At 35.8% G+C, this 15,932-nt stretch overlaps 1 pseudogene; it reads left to right on the forward strand.

Annotated features, from left to right (window-relative positions):
• Positions 1-1,551: 1,551 nt before the first annotated feature.
• LOC120129232 lies at positions 1,552-9,600 on the forward strand (annotated as a pseudogene).
• Positions 9,601-15,932: the final 6,332 nt, after the last annotated feature.

Consider the following 15,932-nt stretch of genomic DNA (forward strand, 5'->3'; position numbering starts at 1 on the left):
AATCCTCCCCTGCAGAAACTTTCCAAACCCTCTTCCAGTCTTGGCACCTCATCCCAATATTTACATGATCTCCATTCTGGTACACTTGAAAAGCTGGGGTCTAGGAATCATTCTTCCTTTTGCCACAAAGGTGGCATTCACAAACTCCAAGGAGCGGAATGAACACTCCACCGCTTCCTCATCCACCTCGATGTATGGGGCCTCCGTGGTCACACTTGCCACAATATCTTCCTCAGCATCGACAATTACTAAGGCCCCGTCAATAACAAATTTAACCTTCTGGTGCAGTGTGGATGGTACTGCACCAGCTTGATGAATCCATGGCCTTCTCAGAAGACAGATATAGGAAGACATGATATCCATTACCAGAAACTCGATATCATAGTTTACAGGTTCGATAGTGAGTGGCACCTCTATCTTACCAATAACCTCTCGTTTGGTCCCATCAAATGCTCGGACCACGTTCTGGCAGGCTTTCATATGCGAGGTATCTATTAGTATCCTTTTCAATGTTACTAGAGGCATCACGTTTAAGGCTGATCAGTTATCGATTAATACACTTGGCAGAGCATGCCCCTTGCAGTATGTGGTGATGTGCAATACCTTCGTTCGGCCTCTTCCTCCGGATGGAATCTCATCATCTGAAAATGAGATGAGATTATCAGCTTGAATATTATTTACCAGTCGATTCATTTTGCTGACTAGTATGTCTTGTGGCACGAATGTCTGATTCAGGACCTTCAACAGTGCCTCTCGATGTGCTTCTGAATTTAATAAAAGTGCCAACATTGAAAAACGTGTTGGCAAGTTGTGGAGCTGTTCTACAATACTGTACTCACTATGCTTCAAAAATTTGAGGAATTCTTTAGCTTCTTCCTCCTTTATAGGCTCATTGATAGCCAATACGTCTTCCTTGAAGGGCTCTAGTTGTCTTTGTCCCACATTGTTATCACATCCTTTGGAAGTACTCACCTGGCATCCGTACTTCCATGGCACTTGCCGATTGTCCTTGTACTGAAAAGGTCGAGGTGTTGTAATCACCACCTTTTCTTGTGGAGTTGTCGTTGTCGTCTTTGCCTTAGGGGTGATGATTAAAGGACTACCCCTGCCGAGTCTTTTTTCTGATGATTCTCCGGTAGCGCAAATGTCTGCTTCTGGGGAATCCTGAACTTCTTCATAAAACTCAAGCTCTTTCTAGTCCATCATGAGTTGGAATAATGTCTTAAATTCGGGGCATTCTTGCACTTTATGCCCCTCTTCGTCGTGGTAACAACAGTAGCTACCACCTTTATTTTTTACTGCATATGACTGGGATACAAGAAGCCCTGCCTTTACCATTTGGCTCCATACCCAAGCCAAAGGAGCTTTGATTTTTGAAACATTGGTTTTGATTCTCCTGTCATTTTTGGTGATGACTGCATTAATTCCGGCCTCCGAATGATTACGCAAGGGATTCTGGGCGACGTTTGGTGTTTCAGAGTTGAAGGTGATCCAGTTCTTGTTTCGCATTCGTTGAACAAGCCTCTTGAATACGAGACAACCTTCAATCGAATGCCCCCTGCACACTACCATGATGTTCACAGTTCGCGTTCTTGTCATACCATCTCAGATATGGGGGCTTTATCGGATCCATTGGGTAAGGTGAAACTGCGTGAGTGTCGAGGAGTTGTTGATATAACTCTTTATATGTCATGGGAATGGGATCGAACTTCTCCCTTTCCCTTTCCCTCTTTGGTTCCCTTTGGGTTTGGGTAGAAGTCCTAGATGGTACAGTTGCAGTGGTTTTTGAGCTTGAGACCGTAACACCCTTGTTGACGTTATAATTGTTTACATTGTTGATCTCTCGGTCTTTGTTTTTCATGGGAGGTTTCTTACTGGAGTCTCCACCCTCGATTTTTCCTTGTTTAATGGCCAACTCAATCATTTCACCGGCCATGACTAAATCTGAGAAACCTCCATATGTAATTACCCCCAGGTGTCCGAAGTAAGGTACCTTCAGGGTTTGTATAAACAACTTTCTAGTCTCTTTTTCATCCAAGGGTGGATGAACCTGTACAGACAAATCCCTCCATCGATGCGCATATTGTCGGAAACTCTCATTGTGCTTCTTTTCTAGGCTTTGCAGCATAACCCGGTCTGGTCTCATATCGTTGATATGTTTATATTGTTCTAGGAAAGACTTGGCTAAGTCTTTCCATGTCTTGATGTGAGTTTGGCTGAGCTGATTGTACCAACGAATAGCTGAACTAGATAGGCTCTCCTGAAAGTAGTGGATCAGGAGTTGATCATTCCCTCCATATCCTGTCATCTTCCGAAAGAATATAGTGATATGGGCTGATGGGCAGCTATTCCCATCGAACTTCTCAAACTCAGGAACTTTAAACTTTGGTGGAAGCACCAAATCTGGAACCAGGCTCAGCTTTAAACGTTGGTTTTTGATGCTGACTGTCTGCTAAGCGCCTTTGGGCAGTCTTCATCTGTTCTTTCCAAGTTCTCTCATCAGGCCCCTCGAATTTTCTTTTCAGGCTGTGAGCTTCATCTTTCCAGTATTCAGAGAACACTTTCAACTTGGAGTTATCCTTGACTTTATCTTGATACCCCTTTCTCAAGTCTTCAAGCTCAAAACAGACTCTTTCCTGCTCTCTTTCCAGTTTATCTGCTCGATCTTTCTGAGAGTTAGCATCTAGCTTCAACTGATAGTGCTCGGCTTCAAGTTCTCTGACCTTTTGCTTTAACTCATTTTTCACAACTTCAAACTCCGCCCTAGCTATTTCAAGTTCAGAAGGGACACGCCTAAGATGCTCCTCCATGGTACATATGTCCTCACAGATTGGCACCGGGGTATTGTTATTTTTTCGCAATCTTCGCCACTCTAAATAGTCTGGGGTGAGCATGTCTTTAGCAGCCATAACATCCATCTGGGATATTTTCTTCCATGACTCGGCTATCTCTTTGATCTTCTTCTTATAACTATCACCGTGATACACAAACTCTGATGTAGATAATATGTATGTTAGTGGGACAAACTGACATGCCTCATACTGTCTATATGCCAATAAAGCAGCATACCCAGCTGCACCCCAAAGTCCAAGTAAGGTCATAGTATCAGACTCCCTACATCGAAAAAGAACGTCACTGAGGAACAACCAAGGGGCTCTCCAGGTAATATCCCGGTCCTGAAGATGAGTGAAGACCTTCATCCATTTTTCCTTTGAAGCGCCCTCATGCCATTTCATAGTGATGAACTCTCCCAACGGTGAATAGGTAGTGCTGAATCGGAGGTATGCTACCCTGTTAGTCTTCCAGAAGTGGCTGTGAATCCATACTTGAAGGAGATGAACACATCCAATGAACCTTCCTCCACCAGTTCTTCTGTAATGATTAATAGACCGAAAGGTCTCGGCTAAGATGGTCGGCGCTGGGTTGACTCATCTTGGAAGTTATTCAAATAGTTCTACTACGGCTGCGTCGATGCACCCCAAGGTCTTTGAAAAGATAATCAAACCGTACAGACCCAGTGCAAAAAGATCTATAGTCTTCCATTCATCAGGGTGGTTCTTCATTAGTTGTTTTATATGGATCCACTCGATTCCTTCCCCGGTACCTTTGTGTCGGAGTCGATCAATCACCCACTTTTCATCAACCCCTGTAATCTTGGCCAGTCCGTTCCTAAAAGGCTGACCCTTGATATGTTTGATATATGCCTTCTCTAGTCTGATGTTTTCACAGTGCAGTAGTGTGGTATACTCTTCGATAGTGGGCACCATGTCCTCCCGGTTAAAGGTGAAGCAACTATATCCCGGGTTCCAGAATTGAATCAGTGCTCGGAGCAGGGGCTCATCAGTCTTGACATGAAGTAAGAGGGCAATATCACCATATCGTTTGCTGAACTTCTGCTTTCTATCATTCTTCCAACTGTCCCAAATGTTTCGCAACTCTTGGACATCATTCTATTTCAGGCTGACAAAGGCATAGCTAACCAGCTCTGACACGTAGTTCCCTTGAAGACTGTCTCCCTTCTCTTTCTGAGTCATCTCGGACCATAGTCATGCCTCGGCATTCTTAATCTCTTGTATTACAATACCTTTGTCCATTAATTCAAATTATTTTGTGTGTATCAAACGCTTTTTAAAGATCAATAGCCTCTTCTTATGATGCAAATACTAAAAAAAACAAACACGAAGGCAAAAATGTTAGTAAAATAAATAAATAAATGACGAAAGAAAAAAAATGGTTAAGGTAAAAATATCCTAGGTTTCGGAAATGTGGTTTCGGGGTAGGCTCTAATTCTCCATGGTCTCCCGGTTTAGGTTCTAAAAACGGTACTCGAGTTCTCCTTGCCGGTGCCCCCTTGGGCTTGCCAGACCCTTAGTTCTAAACTCATCACAGGCTTGTGTGGACTAAGTTAAACTCGAGATGACACATTCCCTTATGCCCGCACGGTGAATAAATTCACACAAAGACATAAGGTATATGAATCCCGAAGGCTACTTGCTAGGCCCGCACGGTGAATAAATTCACACGAAGGCGTCGCTTTCACCCCAACTTAAAATAGGGTTTAGAGTTCAGGTATAGAGTCTTAGATGATGAAAAAACTTTGAAGGCTGAAATCATGAGAAAACGATTAGTCCAACTATATACTCGAAAATATAATCAAAAGTAAGTAAAAAGGATCGAAATATTACCTTAAAATTTAAACTTACCCTTTTCGTTAAAAAGACAACTGGAAATTACCTTAGCCTGACTCACTTACCTGTCCCCAGTGGAGTCACCAAGCTGTCGCAACTGTTTTTAGGTTGGGCCACAGAATTGGGCTTCGACTTACGAAAATGGATTAGGAGTCGCCACCGATCATTTATTTAAAAATAAATAGATTGACCAGATACCTTATTTCTTACCTGATCTGCGTCTTACCAAAGATGTGTCGGATTCGGGAGTCGGTTACAGTCAAGGAAGGGTTAGTACCCTTGAACTGCCCTTTCGGTACTATGTAATTTCCATTTGTCTTAAATTAAGAAAATTGTAATTTTAAATTTAAAGGTAAAATAACGATCCCAACTACTTACCCCCGATCGATTTCAAAGTATACCCTTAAAGAGTCATGAAAAGCATTAAAAAAGTGATGAAAGTAAATTAAAAATAAAGAAAGTGCAATAAAGAACAAAATAGACAAAAATAAACAATAAACATAATTAACATGGAGGTAGAGAACATGAAATAAATAAAAATAAGGACAAGTATAAAAACATAAGAAAAAATAGAGAAAAAAGGTAAATAAAAATAAAATAAAATATATAATAACATATAAGCAATACATTAGAAAAATAATAATAATAAAAATTACATAAAGTATACATAATATATATATATATGTAAAATATTAGAGAAAATATAATAAGAATAAAATAATAAATAAATAAATAAATGATAAATAAGAATAATGATAATAATAAAAATAAATTAAAGAAAATACTAAAAATAGTAAAAATAGTAAGGGAAACAAATAAATATACATATATTAATAATATAAGGATGAAATTGATAGTTAAATTTGAGGGTCAATTTCGAATGAAAATCCAGGGGGAAATCGAATTGGGGTTCAAAAAATAGGAGTTTAAAACCCGAGGGACTAAAAGATAAGTTTACCCCTTTTTCAACAGAAACACGCGGGTCATAATGTAAAATACGGTAGGAATTGAGGGGACTTGAATGTGAATAAACTAATACCTTAAGCGACCAAAGTAAAAGATGACTAAAACTATAGGCACCCTAAGTGAGATTAACCCAAAATCCAAATAAAAAGCACTCCTTCCTTTTTAACTCCAGAACACGTGAACCAAAACAATATCACCTTCCCTTTTTCATTTATATCCTCTGATATGTTCTTCAAATTGAAGAACAGCCCAGAAACCGGCCACTGTGTGCCGCCTCGCCCGCCACCATGAACGACGCCGGCCGCCGTTCACTGACGGCAAATCTGGAAAAAAATGATTTTTCCGAAAGCCCATAACACTCTTGTCACGAAAAACGCCTTAGTTTTTTTTAAATAAGCCTCATAGGGGCGTAGATCTAAAAAGAAATTTTCAAATGCCCCCTATTCCGGTCATCGGCTTTCGGCGCTTTACATCTAAGAGACGACATGCATAACGAAATAATAAAAGGTGAGCCGTTTTACCTTATATTTCTTCTTTAATAATCACACAAAAATGCTTTGAATCACTGCTCGTACTTGCTCGAAATTTCTGCTTTCATTTCATATCCACTGTTGTTCTGTTACAAATGGATGATTACATGCTTTTATAGGAATTCGAATACCCTATTTTTAGGTGTTTAAATCCTAACAAAACACTAATACTCGTGCTTGTTTTCTTGTTGGTCTATTCCGAGGAAACCGACGTGGAGTTCGGGCTGTTGGAAGGCCGGAACGTGCGGCTGTGGAAGTCTCGGCCATGAGTCCTTGCGACGCTGGGTTGAGTCTAAGGTTTCCAGAAACCCTTGAGTGCTCGGGCTGGCAGCTGATGGGTCGCTTGTTTGGACCTCGTTTGGGCCACTATTGGGATGAAATATGTTTATTATAATATGCATAAATGGATGAAATATGGGTGTCTACACCAGTTTTTCGTATATATTAATATTTTATTATTAATTAGAAGAAAATAAAAGTCAAAGGGGACACAAATCCCTTAATATCAGGGTGTTTAATGCCCCGACTGATGCACAACTATTGGTCCCAGCAGTCTGTATATCTCACCAGCGGATTCAACGTCTCTACGCATGAAAGCTCCAATGAACCACATAAACAAGGCATGCAACAGAAGAAGGCAAAAAAGAAAAAAATTATAAAAAGTTTTTTTTTCATATTGTTTCGATTGTAAGGGTATTATATAAACTCACGCAAACAGATGTAAAAGGGGTTGGTTCCTCTCCATCTTTTGAAAAACCAAGCAATAAAAAACACACAACTTTGAAGGTAGTTTCATCTTTTATTTCCTTTTTTAAGCCTTTTTTAAGCCTTTTTTATTTTCAAAGCAAAAACAAAAGAGGGGGTGAAGCATTACCATTGTTGAGTCGGGTTCTCTCGGGTCACCGGAGTTCCTCGTTGGTATCAGGGTCATCGAGAAGAGAAAGGGTTTGAGTCAAAACTATCTAAAGGTTTAGAGTCCATGCATGTGGTTTAGAGAGATAAATTTCAGATTTTAAGAGCAAAAATATAGGGGTTTTAGTGTTTTTAGATTCTTCTGGTAAGGTTTGACGTCGGCGGCCGGTGAAGATTTAGAGCGTTAGTGGCTCACGGCCGCCGCTTGATAGAGGGGGAGAGAAAAGGGGGGGAAACAAAAATGGAAACCCATTTAGGTTCTGGCCACCAAGTTACGCATAAATGGCAAAGAATTAGCCAAAATATAAGATTTTTAGGCTAATTGCGTTTAGGTCTGAGCTTTAACCGTTTATTTTCTGCGCATATTTTTATTATTTGTAAAATTGAGGTAGAGAGCAAGGCTCTTAACCTTGTGGTCGTGGGATCGAGTCTCATGGTGGATAATTCATAATTTTTACTGCCGGAGGTCTCCCACGGAAGCTGCTCTCAACTTGGCGGTGGGGCAACCTACTATCGTACCTCCCCCTTACCCCATTACATATGGGAATAGGTCTGCTAATTTAATTTAATTTTTAGATGAATAAAGTTTAGGAATAATCATGTTAGACACCCCGATGAGGAGAAAGACTCATATTATTACGATATAAACCCTTTTTTATTACTGGTTTTTCTAAACTCCTAACAACTAACCACCAACTTTTATTTTTTTATTAGAATCATCGTACGACCTTGCGCTGACTCGCCTCGGGTACGATCCGCGTTATTACGATCCGAGTTAAAATTTTAATGCTACTAATCGTTGACTTTTTATTTTGTTTTATTTGTTAAGTTTTAGTCGTAACATAAATAAACTTTATATTTTTTTTATTATAAATCTAAAATTATTTCCTTTATTTTACTTGTATTATATTATTTTTATTATAAATCTAATATTTTTATAACAAGTAAGATAATTAAACTTTATTTATTATTATTTTTAATCTTACAATTAGATTCTTATTTTTATATTTCTCTTAAACTTTCTATTATTTTATTATAAATATAATATTTTTAATAAATTATCAATTTTATTTAAACTAATTTATTATTGAAAATAACTTTTATTGTTTAATAACTTTTATCAATTTTAATTTGTTTGGGTTACTCTCAGGTCGAGTTAAATTCGGTTCGGGATGTTTTTTGATCGGGTTAATTTCGGTTCGTGTTGCTTTCGGTTCGAGTTAATTTCGGTCCGGGTTGCTTTTGGTTCGGGTTAATTTCAGTTCTGGTTGATTTTGGTTTCGCTAAATTTTAGGTCGGGTATGAGTCGAGTATCGGATCAAATTTGATTATCATGTTCGGGTTAATATCATATATTAGGTCGGATAAATCAATTCTGGTCAAGTTTGTCAAGTCTAATGAAGGATTTGTCGGAATTGGGTCTCTCCCTAAGCAATATATCCAACCTCTGGAAGAAAGGGCCTCCATGACCAATGTCGTACCCCAATTGATATGTCCAATTGGTAAGACCCCAAGGTGGCCAAATCCATATGCGATGCTGCTTCCAAATGGGGTTTCTTCCAAATTGTAAACCATGATGTCCCCGTTCATGTGTTGGACAATATCAAAAACGCTACCTACGGGTTCTTTAATCTGCTAGACCAAGTCAAAAATAAGTATTCCAAGGACCATTCATCTTTGAATAATGTGAGGTTTAGCACAAGTTTTACTCCTCAAGCTGAAAAGGTTCTTGAATTGAAAGATTATCTTAGTCTATTTTACATATCTAAAGAAGAGGCTCTTACATTATCACCTTCAGTCTATAGGTAAATTAAAACTACATGTTAGATTTTCTTGAATTGCTAAATTTTATTAAATTCACCCAATTTGTCAAAAATATATATATTAACCAAGTTTTTGTGATAAATTTATAGGGAATGAGTGTTAGATTACATAAGGAAGTCGGAAGTTGTCATCAAACAACTATTACAAGTTCTAATAAAAGGTTTAAATGCTAATGAGATTGATGAGGAAAAAAAAGCATTGTTGATGGGTTCAATGAGGACTAACCTTAATTACTATCCGAAATGTCCAAACCTTGAACTCACTATCAGAGTAGGTCGCCACTCTAATTTGTTGACCTTCACAATTCTCCTTCAATATGAGATCGGGGGACTTTTCGTAAGAGAAAACGAGAGGATAATTGGATTCATGTTCCTATAATTAAAGGTTCCCTTGTTATCAATATTGGAGATGCCTTGCAAATAATAAGCAACGGGAGGTATAGGAGTGTTGAACATCGTGTGGTCGCTAACGAAAGTAATAACATGATTTCGGTCTCTATTTTTGTGAATCCAAGACTTGTCGATATGGTAGGATAGTTACCTAAATTAATTGCAAGTGGTGAGAAACCGATTTACAAACATGTTCTTTATTTAGATTATGTCAAGCATTTCTTTCGTTGTGAGCACCATTTTACAGGCCCAAACAAAACCAAACTAAACCCAAATAATATTAAACCCTAAACCCAAACCCATAGTCAACCCGAGGCCCAGCCATCCTGACCCGACTCTCCTTGCTTTGGATGCTGCTGACACACCACGAAGACCGTTCGATTTGGACCCATCTAACGGTCCAGATCGAACCTGCCCCTCTCTACCAGTATCACCGATTTCTCCACCAACATACAACTGGATCCGAGGCAACACAATTATTTCAATCTATTTTTTACTCTACTCATGTTGTTTCAGAAAAACCAAGTGAAAAGAAAAAAAGAAGTAAATAAAAAATGTAAGAATCGGGCTATATAAACCCGAGCAAAATGTATGAGGGGGATCGGGCTTTTTCTTCCTCACTTTTCCAGCAGAAATACAAAGTGTTGAAAGGTAGTTTGTTCTTCGGTATTTTTTATTTTATTTCGAAATAATAACCAAAAAAATGAAATAGGTGTATTTACAGTAAAAAAATAGATAAATAAGAGTCTAGAAATTACCTGAGAAAATGAGGGGTTTCACTGGAGTTAGGTCATTGTGGTAAGTCGTCGGTGAGGTGGTCGAATGAGCTTAAAAACTCTAGGTCTTGCATGATAGTTTACTGCCTAGATCTAGGTTTTAAAGGGGTAGGATAGGAGGTTTCGGAGTGAGTGGGGTCTGCTCTAATGTCTAGGCTCACCGGAGTACGAGGCATTCGAAGGGTCGAGCCATTTTCAAGTAGATCCAAGGTTTATTTGGGGGTGTTTTGGTGTTGGGTTCGGTTTGAGAAATAATAGATTGGTGGGAAAATGGTATTTTTAGGATAGTTTAGGGGCTTCGACCACCACGTGTGGTGGTCGGAGCGACAGCTAAAAGGGCGGCACTCGGTTCGGCGAGTTTCTCGCCCGAGGGGAAGGGGGAGAGTTGAGAGTGTTTAGCCTTTTTTAGGGTTGAGGTTTAAAATGAAACAAAAAGGAGTAAAAGTGTGTTATATAGGGTTATTTAATGGGTTATCTTGCTTTAGGTCCCCTTAGCTTATTTTGTGTTTTCAATTCTAGTCCCAAGAGGGATAATTTCTGTTATTTACCCTTTTTCATATATGTGTTATTACCTATTGGATTATTTTTTAATTGGTCCTTAATATTCTCGCGCGGGTTTACATTTTGGTCACTTGATAGGACTGAACCTGTCATTTGCTCATTTTTTATGTATGTTATTTATTTATTTATTGGTTTATTCGCTATGCAGTCACCCGAATTTAAGCGTAATTTTGCATGATGGTCCTACGTAAGGACTGTTTAATTTTATTTTAATCTATATGGACTAGTTTCATAATATTTTCATTTTTCATTTAATAGTGTATTTTAGGTTTTAAAAGAAAATGGATAATTAGTTTTAGTCCCTATGTAACATCCAAAAAATCAGGTTAGTGACTAAAATAAAAGTTTTCAAAATTTAGTGATCAAATTATGGAAATTTAAAGTTTAAGGACTTAATTGGGAATTATATTTAAGAGGATTGATTGGTATACATGAAAAGATTGAAGGGAAAAATGGCCATTTGACAAGAAATAATTAAAAATTCATTGGTTGTGTTATATTTAACACGTGAGATGGGAGAGTTATCTAGAAGATCTCTTCTTCTTCCTCCTCATTTCTTCTTCATGTGGCTCCACCTTTAAAAGGTAAGTTTAATTTTTAGTTGTTGATTTCTTGAATTTTAAGTGGGTTTTGATTCTTTGGGTGTTATATAAGCTTAAGGAAAGCTTATATAAGCTTGAAACATTAAGAAGAGAGAATTAGAAAGGAAATTTTATTAAGGGTTTAGAAATGAATTGCTGATAAAAAGAGGTTTTTAAAGTTCTATTGATAAATTTGACTTGTCATCAACCTAATTAAGGAATATGAAGTGTAAGAATTGGATTTAGAACAAGTGGAAAACTTGGTATGATTCTTGAATTCCATGTAGATGATAGGATTTTAAGGTTAAAGATGTGATAAATGGGTATTAATGAGTTTAAGTATGTGTATGTGAGTTAAGAATTAAAAAAAGGTTCAAATATGACACAATTGAGCTAGAATGAAATGATGTTCGTGCTTAAAATTAATTTCTGTGCAAGGGTGTATCGATACCCATTCAACAGGTACTGATACCTCAAGAGTAAATTCATGAAGATATTCAAAGTGTACCGATACATAGGTGGTGTATCGATACCCCCTTGAAAAGAAGAATTTCGAATGTAATTTGTGTACCGATACATAGGCAGTATCGATACCTTAGTAAAAAAGTATCGATACTCTAGTGTGTACCTGTGCAAGGGTGTATCGATACCCATTCAACAGGTACTGATACCTCAAGAGTAAATTCATGAAGATATTCAAAGTGTACCGATACATAGGTGGTGTATCGATACCCCCTTGAAAAGAAGAATTTCGAATGTAATTTGTGTACCGATACATAGGCAGTGTATCGATACCTTAGTAAAAAATGTATCGATACTCTATAGTGTGTACCGATACACTTCAAAGGGAAAATAAAAATAGATTTTTCTTTTAGTTTGAGAAATGAAAGACTAGAGTATGACATTTGGAATACTGATATGTATCAAAGTATGATTATGTAGATATTGAACGTAACTCTGTTCCGGAACAATCGAAGAATTAGAAACGGTCGAGAGAGAGAGCGATAAAGTGTTAGTGTTGACTCAAATCAAGTTAGGCTAAGTTGAGTACATGATAGTAAGTATATTTTATGTTTGGGAATTAAGACTTCCGATGAGTCTAATTCCGATATTAGATTGCATGAGTACAAATATACAAGCATGTTGTGATATGATGTTTATGATTAGATGAATATACATATATATATATCTAGAAGTTAAATGCATCATATATGATTCATGTGAAAGTATGTTGTGTGATAAATTAGGTAGCCATGAGCCATGTGATAATAAGTTGTATGATTCTATGATGATAAGAGATGTGAATATAAATTTATATGAAATGGAATCATATGATATGAATGTGATATATGAACATAAATGATTAATTGACATGAGCTACGTGACCATGTGAAAGAAAGAACATGTTTATGTGAATATATGTTATAAGATAAAACCCATGACTATGAGTTATGTGAAAAAGAATACAAGTAAATGTGAAAAGCTATGTGATACGTAAATGTGAATTACATGGAAATATGCTACGTGAAGGTAAACTATATGCCTATCTGAATATGTGAAATGATATAAAAGATAATGCCCATGTTATGTGTCATGAGAGCTAGAGGTTAGTTGGCATGCCAAGAGTCGAGGGTTCTACGTGGTCCTACGGGACATATGTGTTCTATATGGTCCTTTCTTCTTCACGTGGCTCCAACTTTAAAAGGTAAGTTTAATTTTTAGTTGTTGATTTCTTGAATTTTAAGTGGGTTTTGATTCTTTAGGTGTTATATAAGCTTAAGGAAAGCTTATATAAGCTTGAAACATTAGGAAGAAAGAATTATAAAGGAAATTTATTAAGGGTTGGTATGATTTTTGAATTTCATGTAGAGGATAGGATTATGAGGTTAAAGATGTGATTAATGGGTATTAATGAGTTTAAGTATGTGTATGTGAGTTAAGAATTAAAAAGGAGTTGAAATATGACACAATTGAACTAGAATAAAGTGATTTTCGTGCTTAAAATTAATTTCTGGGCAAGGGTGTATCGGTACCCATTCAACAGGTATCGATACCTCAAGAGTAAATTCAGGAAGATATTCAAAGTGTACCGATACATAGGTAGTGTATCGATACCCCCTTGAAAAGAAGAATTTCGAATGTAATTTGTGTACCGATACATTGGCAGTGTATCGATACCTCAGTAAGAAATGTACCGATACCCTATAGTGTGTATCGATACACTTCAAAGGGAAAATAGAAATAGATATTTCTTTTAGTTTGAGAAATGAAAGACTAGAGTATGACATTTGGAATACTGATATGTATCAATGTATGATTATGTAGTTATTGAACGTAACTCTGTTCCGGAACAATCGAAGAATTAGAAACGGTCGAGAGAGAGAGATAAAGTGTTAGTGTTGACTCGAATCAAGCAAGGCTAAGGTGAGTACATGATAATAAGTATATGTTATGTTAGGGAATTAAGACTTGCGATGAGTCTAATTCCGATATTAGATTACATGAGTACAAAGATACAAGCATGTTGTGGTATGATATTTATGAGTAGATGAATATATATATATATCTAGAAGTTAAATACATCTTTATATATGATTCATGTGAATGCATGTTGTGTGATAAATTAGGTAGCCATGAGCCATGCGATAATAAGTTGTATGATTCTATGATGATAAGAGATATGAATATAAGTTTATATGAAATGGGATCATGTGATATGAATGTGATATATGAACATAAATGATTAATTGACATGAGCTACGTGATCATGTGAAAGCAAAAACATGTATATGTGAATATATTTTATGAGATAAAACTAATGACTATGAGCTATGTGAAAAAGAATACAAGTAAATGTGAAAAGCTATGTGATACGTGAATATGAATTATATGGAAATATGCTACGTGAAGGTAAACTATATTCCTATGTGAATATGTGAAATGATATAAAAGATAATGCCCATGTTATGTGTCATGAGAGCTAGAGGTATAGTTGGCATGCCAATAGTCGAGGGTTCAACGTGGTTCTACGGGACATTTGTGTTCTATGTGGTACTTCGGGACATAGTGGTCCTTCGGGACATAGTGATCCTACGGGACAAATTTTATGTGCCCCTAGTGAGATTTATACGAGATGTGGTGACAACATATGTGCACAACCTCTATGTACTCACATACCTTCGTTTTTAAAAGTATACATGGGCCTTAAAGATAATAAATAACTTGTTATGATAATTTTGTTCCGTGGTGAAATAGTATATGTGCTATATGACTATATAAATAATAAGTTCATAATGATAATAATAAGTGTATATGTGCATTGGTTATATGAAATAGTATATGATTATGTATGATTTGATAGTAGTAATGATTCATGCATTATGGTTAATAAGAGTTTATGTTATATGTTTAGGGAAACTATGTGCTCATATGATAGAAATGAATTAGGGATAATAAATTACATGATGATAAGTATGTTAATGATGGTTAATTATATATACCAGTGTAATTTGCATGACATGATATGTAAATGTATTTGTTAGTCACGAATGTATTTACATGTCTCACTAAGTCTATGACTTAGCGTATGAGTGTTTCACACGCAGGTTTTGACAAGCTTATGGTTCGTTGAGGTGCAAGACAAGTCAGCATTTTCCTTGAGGATTAGATCAGAAACATATTGAATATATGTATTTTGTTTATAGAATTTAGTTGGCATGTAGTTACAAGTTTTGAATTAAATGTGCTCTGATTGGTTTTAGAAAATAATTTGATTGGATTTATTAATGTAATGTACTCATTTTCTTAAATGATGAATTTAAGATTTTGTGGATTTGTAAAGAACAGAGTTTCGAAAAGTCAATGTGACACCTTGGACTCGGATCCGAGTCGAATACGGGTTGGGGGTCTTACACCCTACAAGGTCTGTTTGTTTATTAGTTTAATTCATTTTATTAATTAATTTTTATTTAATGTCATATTTAATTTTTATGTTATATGTTTTCTTATTTTTATATTATTTTATTAATTTATTATTTAATGTTATTTAGTTAGTTTTCTATTTTTTATTTTTTAGTCTAAATATAGATAATTAGAATAAATATAACATAGAATAAATTAATAGAATAAAATAGAATAGCAAAAAAAATATAACTAAGATATAAAAAAGATATTTAATATATAGATAAATAAGAAATATATAACTATTTTTATAATTATTTTTATTATTAGAATTCATTTTTATAATTAGAATATAATTATAATATTAATAATATGTTATGATTAAATTAAAATTGAATTTTAAATCTGATTAAAATATAATCAAATAGAATTAAATAATTAAAAAAATCAAATTGAAAGAAAATAGAATTATTATATTCTTAATTAATATATTCTATCAACATTAGATTGAATATTAGTAGAAAAGAATAAACGAATTGAGTTCATGGATTTACCTAAGTCAGATTATGGACCAATACAAGAAAAAAAAATTATTTATATTCGAAATCAATTAATTATAAGGGGCAGTGCACGAGAAATCAAATCATACATAAAAAATCGAATCCCCGAACGCCCCCATAACATAAGGTGCTCGGAAATGGTTGAAGTAGTTGAATAGGAGGATTGCTATGACTATAGCCCTTGGTAAATTTACCAAAGATGAAAATGATTTATTTGATATTATGGATGACTGGTTACGTAGGGA

This window comes from Hibiscus syriacus, unplaced genomic scaffold (assembly GCF_006381635.1).
Source record: "Hibiscus syriacus cultivar Baekdansim isolate YM2019G1 unplaced genomic scaffold, ASM638163v2 tig00110483_pilon, whole genome shotgun sequence".
Taxonomy (NCBI): Eukaryota; Viridiplantae; Streptophyta; class Magnoliopsida; order Malvales; family Malvaceae; genus Hibiscus; species Hibiscus syriacus.